General features: G+C 46.3%; 1 protein-coding gene across 1 annotated transcript in view; it reads right to left on the reverse strand.

Moving 5' to 3' along the window:
- Positions 1 to 6,427, reverse strand: part of CCDC110 (coiled-coil domain containing 110) — a 158,814-nt gene extending 152,387 nt beyond the window's left edge. The window contains exon 1 of the mRNA XM_069630329.1: positions 6,374 to 6,427. The gene's annotated coding sequence lies outside the window, so the exon portion shown is untranslated. The remainder of the gene's footprint in view (positions 1 to 6,373) is intronic.
- Positions 6,428 to 9,805: the final 3,378 nt, after the last annotated feature.

The raw sequence follows: 9,805 nt of genomic DNA on the forward strand, positions 1-9,805 counted from the left end.
CTCTATTGACTATCCTGCTCTCCTCATTAAGTCTGGTAGGAAAAAGTTTAAAAAGGACATCCTGATCTCCAACCCAGGCCTCCCTATCACTGACACCTACATCAGTGCCTCCTCCAAGGAAACTCTCACTGACATCCTCTTTGTCATTCCTTCACCAGATCTATGGACCCCTCATATGGTCTCTGTTCCCTCTCCTTTCTCCTCTTCTCCCATTAATGGTGGTACCCGTTGGGACGCCCTCCTGTCCTGCTTCATATCTTCTAAGGTCATCATTACTGTATACTCTAATGGGACCGTCTTGGTCCAAGGCCCTCAGGCCAACCTCCATCTCTTTGATAGACGTTTTCCGCGCCTCATCAACTTAATTTCTTCTCCTGCTGTCCCCTCTCCCCTTTCCTTGGCTACCGTGCCTTCCCCCTCCCTCTCTGCCCCCTCTCAGGCACTTTCTACACTTCCGCAGGGCGTACCTCTGATCTGTACCCCTCCCCGGAAGTCCTTCAAGGAGGGCAACCTTCTCCACATTGCCACTCTTAACCCCTGCTCCGCTGTCAAACACTCCTCTGATATCTGCCGCCTTCTTGAAGAACTTGACCTCGATGTCCTCGGTCTCACTGAGACATGTTTTACGGCCAGGTCTGTCACCAGCCTTGACACACTCCTACCTGAAGGCTACAAGATCCTCTCCATGCCCAGGCCCAACCGCTCTGGTGGGGGCATAGCCCTTATCTTCCCTGAGTGGACTCCTGCCTCTGTCATTCCTACGCAGGCCTACTCCTCTTTTGAATGCCTCGTCTGCAGGCTCTCTCTCTCGCCTAGCCATTCCCTTACTGTGGCTACTATCTATTGGCCACCTTGTCAGGTTTCTCCCTTCCTCTCTGAGTGGGCGTACCTCTCCTCCTCACTCCTGGCCTCAACCACCCAACTCCTCCTTCTTGGAGACTTCAACATCCACCTGGATGCCTCCTGTCCCCCCTCTGTACTCTTTCGCGACCTCTGCGACTCTCTCTCACTCACCATTCTCCCCTCTGGCCCGACTCATTCTGCAGGGCATATTCTCGATGTTCTGATCTCCTCAGACCTTCCCCTCTCTGTCCATCTCTCCACTCCTCTCTCCTGGAGTGACCATTTTCTCCTATCCTCCCACCTCACCCTCCCTACCCCGCAGTTCAAGCCACCTCCGTCACTGCCACCTATCTTCTTGGTCACCCGACCCATGAAGCGTGTGTCAGTTGAGGCTTTTGCCGCCACCTTCTCACCCGCTCCTCCCCCCGGGCTGACTCTTACTCTGATACAGCCCTCTCCACACTCCACCCTTATATATCTGATACTCTGGATATCCTTGCCCCTGTCATGAGAATCCGCTTGAAGCCCAAAGCCAAGTGTAACTCCTGGTATGACTCAGACCTCGTCACCCCAAAACGCAAGTGTAGGGTTGCCGAGAGGAAATGACGTGCTTCAAGTTCATCCTCTGACAAACTGGCCTGCCGCATGCTGCAAAGGCAATACCGACTCTCCGTCCTCGACAAGACGAGAGCTCATATCCAATCCAAGCCTGCGTCTCTGCGGCATCTAACAACTCGGCTGAACTCTTTCAAATCTGCAAGGAACTGGCCAATCCTGCCACAGTCTCTACCTCTCTTGTCCCTTCCCAGGCCCTCTCTACGGCACTAGCCTCTCACTTCATTAAAAAAACTCAGGACATCCTGTTCTCACTCTCCTCCTCTCATCCCCCTCCCGCTATTCCATGCTCATCCCCTGGCCCTTCTGCAGCCACCCCTCCTCCCTCCTTCTCTGCCTTTCCCCTTTTCTCTCCAGACAAGGTTTCTAGACAAGTCTGATCTATAAAACTCTCGTCAAAACAGGTTCACCCCTGTTCCTCCAAAACTATCAAGGATCACATCGACTCCCTTGCTCCTGCCCTGGTGGATTTCTGCAATCACTCCTTCACCACTGGAGTCTTCCCTTCCCCCCTGAAGCACTCCCTTGTGCACCCTCTTCTTAAGAAACCCTCTGACACCCCTCCTGCCCGACTACCTATCGCCCAATCTCCATCACTCCCTTCCTGGGCAAGCTCCTGGAGAAACTGGCCATCTCCCAGCTTAATCTCCACACTGAATCTGTTGGTTGTCTCCATGACCATCAGTCTGGCTTCAGAGCTGCCAGAAGCACGGAAACTGCTCTCCTGAACATCCGTGAAGACCTGCTCACCAACCTCGACTCTAACACCCCTTGCGTTCTTATCTTGCTTGATCTCTCTTCTGCCTTTGACACTGTCAACCATGCCATCTTGCTCAACCGTCTCCGTGATAACCTGGGTATCACTGGTCAGGCTCTGGCGTGGCTGAGTTCTTTCCTCTCCGACCGACCCTCCCCGGTCCAACTTGGGTCCTTCCTCTCTGACATCTTTTTCTCTACCTGTGGTGTCCCCCAGGGATCTAACCTCTCTCCCTGGCTGTTCAACCAATACCTGTCACTCCTTCCCCACCGCATCGCCGCTCTCTGACCCAACTTTCAGTGCTATGCGGATGATACCCAGGTAATTTTCAGGCTTCCCTTGGCCTCCTCCTCCTCTCCTTCCCTCATCTCTGACTGTCTGTCTTTCATCCAGGATTGGTGTGCCGCCAACGACCGCTGCCTTAATGCCAGTAAGACTGAGATTGTTACACCCTTCCAACGTTGGTCCTTTTTACAGAGAAGGAGGTTGTGTGGATCAATACAACGAGATACATTGCTGGCGAATCACATCATCTCCCTCGCTCCTTACTCCTCAGTCACGCGATCTACGAGTAGTAGGAATCACATCCTTCTTGAGAAAGTGAGTCCCCCTTCCTTACTGATCATTAGCTTCCTTTCCTCTTCTGGTACTAATTCCTGTTCATCTTCTAGGGATCTACCGAATCTTCCGGTCCAAGACTACGGACCGACATTCATGGCGAGTCGAACCCGCTCGCTTGTTCAAAGCCACACCCCATTAGGAGTCCATAGTAAGAACAAAACCCCTTCCTCTCTTTTTTTGCACCCGACTTACCTCCTTTTTGATACTTACCTGTCTTTCCATTTCTCTGTAGAAGTGATGATCCATTATTCCTGTGAATAACCTCCCGACGGAGTTCCATCCATTGAAGAAGTTCGCCCATCTACATCGCCCAGGGTTTTTTCCCCCAGAGGGTTTCCCTGGGGTTCGTGCTTCTCCCTCGCTGGTCGTTCATTTCCGGTGGGGAGGAGCAGGATCCTCCGGGAGTTCCTTGCGTACTGCACTTGCTGCTCTTGTCTCTGCTGCTGGACCAGGTTAGTGCTTATTAATTTTCGACATCTGATTAGTTCAGATTTACCATTTGTTGTCAATAACATTAACAGTTATTAACAGTGATTCTACTCATCGGCACACCCACTCCCTCCTTCCCTGCAGCTTTCTGGCCGGCCTCTCTTGACCCTCCTCCCACTCCCACCTGCAAGGCTAAAAACCTCGGGGTCATCTTTGACTCGGCACTCTCCTTCTCCCCTCACATCTCTGACGTCTCTAAGAAGTCACACTACCAGCTGCACCTCCTTAAAGGTATTCTTCCTTTCCTCTCCTTCCCCCAGAGGCTCACTGTCTCCAGAGCCCTGGTCCTCTCTAAGCTGGACTACTGTAACAGCCTCTATCTAAATCTTCCTGCCTCCACTCTCCGCCCTCTGCAACTTATCCAGAACAGGACTGCGAGACTTGTCCTTGGCCTCAAGCCCAGGGATCGTATCTCTCCAGGACTGAAATCTCTGTACTGGCTCCCAGTGGCTGCGAGGATTAAGTTCAAAACCCTCTGCATTGTACACAAGGCCTTCTGGGGTCTGGGGCTGCAATACCTTCAATTCTCTCTTCCTAAATATCTTCCTTCTTGAGCTCTTCGCTCATCTGCCTCCAACTCCTTCAGGGTCAGTCGCTTCTCCAGGCAACGAGTTGGTGGCAGATCACTCTCTATTCGGCAGGGGCCTCTTTCTGGAACAGCCTTCCTGCCTCCCTGAAACTTGAGGAGAACCATCTCCGGTTCCGGAAACACCTCAAAACCTTCCTCTTTGCTTCTGCTTTCTCTCCTCCCCTCCCTTGCTGAATTCCTGACTGAAATTGCACTGGTTACCTGACCATCCTCTTCTGATCTCTGGTCCTGGCCCCGTCAATTGCCCACCTGCACTGCCTCCCTGGCAAACCCTGCACTTGGGGACCGTTTTTCTGTATCGCTTCAGTCCCCCTACCAGCACTTATGTTTGCACTTCCTTGCACTTGCCACTAACTGGCTGTTTATTTGTCTTTTTTTTATCTTTTTTATTCCACTTTGCCATGTACTGCACTTTCCCCTCTCCCTTCCCCTGTGCACTTTTCCTTTCCCCCTTCCCATGCACTTGCGCAATCTGAATGACACCTGGCCTAGTAGGATCGTTGTCTGTCCTCCCTTGTTCCCCCCCCCTGCCTCGTCGCGCCTTGAAACACTTGTGTATAGGCACGTTATAAATGCCATATCATATCATTCATGGTGTAGAGTAGTTGATGATATAATGAGGAAACTGAAGGGCTTCTATGTAAAGGATACACCTCTTCCTAGCTGCCTGTTTAAACTCACACATGAATACTCTGCACAGGTCTATGATTGTTGCTGGTGACGGTCATTGAGCAGCAGTGTCTATGGTTAGTCAATTTCCTGTCTATGGGCAGCGGCGCCCCCAGACATTTTTCATAGGGGTGGCCTGGCCTGGTCATAGGTGTGGCCTGACCCGGCGCAGGCGAATTTGCATTCATTGAATGGGGCGGGGAGCAGCGTTTTTTTTTTTTTTTTTATGAGGGTGGCCATGGCAAGTTATGTGGCATGCAGTCACTTGAACATGTAAGGTGTCATCTTGTGAGATGACAAGGGCAAAATCGAGGAAGCACTTGTACAGCAACGCATAAAATCGAATTTCTGTGCGATTTGGATGCCATGATAAATTATTCAAAGGGAAGTCTATTGCTGAGTCATACTGCCACAATATCGATGTCTCATTGCAAATACTGAGATTTCTTTATGCATCTGGCACCTTTTTAATTAACAGGGGAGGACGTTGTGACACACTAAGTGCCTTCCTTTAGTTTCTTGCACCCTGGGATCATTGAATTTAGTCAGAATATGTATGCACACATTATTTCTAAAGAGTACACCCTTTGTCCACCAGAATGTGTTCAATATATTTAGAACGTAGCTACACATATAAGTTTCAGAATAAAAGGCTTTCGTTAGATTTGCGCTTCCCTACTCACAGAGAACTTCCTATGAGTAATTATGACTCACAGGAACTTTTTCTGTGACTCGAGTAGCCCTCAATAGGCGTAACGCAAAGTCACTCACGGTCACCTCTTTGGGAATTGGCCCACTCTGTGCGTTTAGTTTAGGTGGCAAACCATAGATTCAAAAACAGGTTGGATACCCTTTGTCACATGGAATTAGAGCCATTTCATCTGAAGACAAAGAAAGTTTTTTCTTTAGAGTGAGGGTGTCACTGAGGCGGAGGGAGTCACTGCGTGTGGGGACCTGCTTATGGTCATGAGGCAGCTTTTTAGTAGAACCATTGCGTGTTTACATTGCATGTAACACATGCACCATTACGGATCTTTGGTTTGGTTACAGGTAGTTGAAAATCTGCTAAGTGGGGTAGGTCCTGATACCAAGGGTGCCGACAAACCTAATACTACTAAACTGGGGACCAAGGTCTCCAGGACTACGCGCAGGCCTCCGTCAGACCTGCACACTTTATTTTATGAAGAGGCAACTCAAATCCATTTATCTGCTGACAGAGTCGATTTCAGACTAACCTCGCCTGACAGTCAAAGCCTCTCAACTTCACCACAGAAGTATTAGCAGAAAATACTCAAAATATTCAAGCAGCAAAATAGAACAATGCCCTCTCAAATACTCCCTCATTCAACCAACACCTATGGCAGCCCACTCTTCAGTTCATCAGGAGAAACATGTGTTGCTGTGCATGGACCCAGACTACAGAACATACTTCTTGTGGACATGTGGACACAATGAGGAAAAACACCCCAACCTCCGAAAATATCAAGCTTAGCTTCTTCTTAAATCCTGTGCTCCCATATTTACAGTCAAGAAGCACCTTGCAGGTGAGTCACTGCATAGAGATGGTCTAAACATGTGACATGCTTCTTGGAGGCAACGCTGTCATGGTTACCAACTGATAATAGTAGGAGTTGTAGGCCCCTGAGGCAGTAACCAAGAGAACAATGCCACTACAAAGTCAGACTCCAGAATATCATAACTTACTAGCAAAATATAATGCCATAGACACACATAAACCAACACACATTGTAGTTCTTCAGAGAAAGAAAGTCACCCTTGAAAGAAAATACCTTAACTCTGGGCAGCAACATCACAGAAGAGGAAGTTCTGAAGGCGGAGTTTTCAGTCTGCTGCAAGCTGATTGGCTGGAAGAGGGCATACAATTAGCTGTTGCTCCATGGGAATTGTAGTTATATGTGGATGTTTTTGTTTTAGGTTTTGTACTTTCTGTCGCTGCTTATTTATTTAAAAAGAGATTTCCCATATTAAAAGCACCAGTTCTGGTCATAAAATGTATTTTAAAAATGTGAAATAAAATTAGATAAGCCATCTAAACATAGTTGGCATTACTTCTAAATTAGTATGTCATTTTTTGTATCTGTATACCACAAGTTAACATACATACACAGATTTCATATAACATAAAATTACATTACAATTTTAATTATTAGGAAACATAAATGCATTACGATGATAAACATGCAGTTGTTTAGATAAAAAAGTTTCTTCTGATATACAAATAGAATGTAGAAAAAGTTTAACAGATGGACTGCATTAGTGTAGTAAATATTGTCACTGGCTCAATCATCTTCCAATGAACAACTCATGTTATGCCCAATGGGACGTCATCCACACTGTCTGGTTCTTTTGGGTACTTTCAAATTTGATTCTCGTCAGAGGACAGCATGCAGAGGGAAATGCAGGCACATGCATGTATCTAGCTATATATATAGATATATATATTCACTGAAAGAAATGTGGTAAAGGGACGTTAAGGTTAAGTTGGACTAATAAAAACCTATGAAATTCAATGAAAAAACTTTGTTAAAGGGACGTTATGGTTAAGTTGCACTAATTAAAACCTAAGAAATTCAGTAAAAAAAACGTTGTTAAAAGGATGTTATGGTTACAAGTAAAATTGAAATCCCCCGAAATTCGCCAGTTATGATAAGCTAAGCAACCATAAGTCGCGCCACCACCGTGCACTGCTAAGACTAACACCCAGGACATCAAAGATGACATCACAAATATCATTGATGACATCACTGAAGACATCACATGTGCATTTACTTTTCATACAAGAGGTTGTGAATGTAATGTTGGCAAAAAAGTATCAGGGATTATCGGGAGATGTGTAATAAATGACATACTTCATCATGCAATGTAGTGTTCTAAAGAACATTCCATTGAAGTGTTCTTTCTAGTACAGGAACCTACTCATACAGAAATGTAGGTATTGGCTGCAGCATACACCACAGAGGTGTTATATTTGTAATTTGCCAAAGTTATATAAAAGAAGAGTGGGCCACATACTTTTTTTTTGCAAAGTTTGGTGAGGATTCGTCCAGGGGGAGCGAAGTTATAAGCCGCCCAAAAAGTGTTCTTCCTATGAGATGAGCAACTTGAACATAACTACATGGCCACTACCGCGGATGTGATATATATTAGCAGGCCCAGGCCTGCAATAATAACGGGAGCCTTCAGTAGGTTTAACCTCCTTTATTCTTCTACTGCAGCAAATTGCTTCTTTCCGGGCTCCCAACATCACGCATGCTGATTGGTCCATATGATGGAGCGCCAAGACTCTGTTAACTGTGTGCTTGCCAGGACACTACACAGACGTTTGCCACCCCTTTGTACCATTGTAAAATAAAACTTTAGATTACCCTGAAGGTGTCAGGAAATATCCTGTACTTTCCTTTTCAATGTGGCGGGGCTCTGCAAATAAGTGGGCCATCCACACAGCTTATAGAGGGAATCTCCATTGGCCTGAAAATCATATGCCGCTATGAGAATATTTTTCCATAAAGCTCTAGCACAAGTTTCAACCAACTTTGCCTAAATCTTCTGTAGGCGGGACATACACAAACAGTGTTTTGGGGTTTTGACACGTTGTAACTCACATGAATACAATGTAGCAGGTATGCCTAATTTTCTAAATGTTTTCCTGTAGAGAGAGACAACACTGGGAAAGTCTGTAAATGGAATTCAAAATTTGAACTCAGAGTGGGTCCATTTTGTCACGCCCACAGCTTGTTTTGAAAATTAGATAACATATGGTGAATCGAGTAGAGGAGAGACTGCATAAGGCCAGGCCATCTAGTGCCTCTAAATCAGAGGACATTTCAGGAAAGACGATCCACGTGGAAGCAGCACTCACAAATTATTTTTCTTGGAGCAGCTGCCAGTTTTCAGCTGGTAAAACAGTATGGTTGGCCTAGCCAAATCCAGGATTCCACTTCTTACGTGTGGCCAGGACGGTGTGAGTGTCTGTTCGGTGACGCTCTACCTCTCTTCTGAATCAACTTCTCCATCAATGTCTTCGAGCATTACTGATGCAGACTTGTATGCGTTGTCTCTTTGCATGTTCCAGGAGGTCTCATGGATTGTAGAGTTTTAGGCTGCGCGAGAATGATATTTAAACACACTGTTCAATTGTGATAGTGTTTTCTATGGGAGAGGATAGAGGCAATGCGTGCATGGTGGCTGTTTGCGAGCCTGACTGGCTTTGTAGACAGTATGGAGGGAGCGTCACATGCAGCACCCATGTGAGCTGATGGAAACCTCGACAAGCTATGCAGCCCACCCAAGAATCTAGTACCCTCTAGCACAACCTGAAGGCTGTATTCTTTCCTGGGCACCTAGTCAGTGTAATCACTGTGTTATAACCGCCATCAACAGCCCCCTGGAAAAATGTGTTAATCCCAGAAAGCTTTGGTCACCCTGTACTATTGTAAGGATCTCACAAAGAAATAAAGTGTCCTCAATTGATGGACACTCCCGTCCCCTGCACACCTCTCACACCTGCACTAGGGCCAGTCAACAGCTTATGGACACTCCCGTCCCCTGCACACCTCTCATACCTGCACTAGGGCCAGTCAACAGCTTATGGACACTCCCGTCCCCTGCGCACCTCTCATACCTGCACTAGGGCCAGTCAACGGCTTATGGACACTCCCGTCCCCTGCGCACCTCTCATACCTGCACTAGGGCCAGTCAACAGCTTATGGACACTCCCGTCCCCTGCACACCTCTCATACCTGCACTAGGGCCAGTCAACAGTTTATATACTTGATATACGTAAGTCAGCCTTTCAATGATGATTTTTGCATTTTTAAATTTAGGAAGGATTTCTCATATCACATTTTTACATGTACCAGTTTCATAAACAAGTGATTGATGATTTGATGACATCATCATTATCATTATTTAACATTACTTATATTGTATTTCTTTTTCATATTAGATAGCAAAAGACTAAATGAACATATCGATTGTCACTTCATTGTGCAAATGGATGAAGACAATTTGAATTCTTAGAGCAAGTGTGAATAAAATATCAATAGCAAAGCTGCAGTGTCTTTAAAAACGTAGTTAACACAATTCATTATAACTCTTTGGTCAGAGAAGGGCAAGAAATGCATCATCCTGTTTGAAAGCATAGTCGAGATGATATAAGTGAACATGCATTCAAAATACATGCACAAGTGGTTTAAAAATCA

Source organism: Ambystoma mexicanum, chromosome 6q (genome assembly GCF_040938575.1).
Source record: "Ambystoma mexicanum isolate Mex_15411 chromosome 6q, UKY_AmexF1_1, whole genome shotgun sequence".
NCBI classification, from domain to species: domain Eukaryota; kingdom Metazoa; phylum Chordata; class Amphibia; order Caudata; family Ambystomatidae; genus Ambystoma; species Ambystoma mexicanum.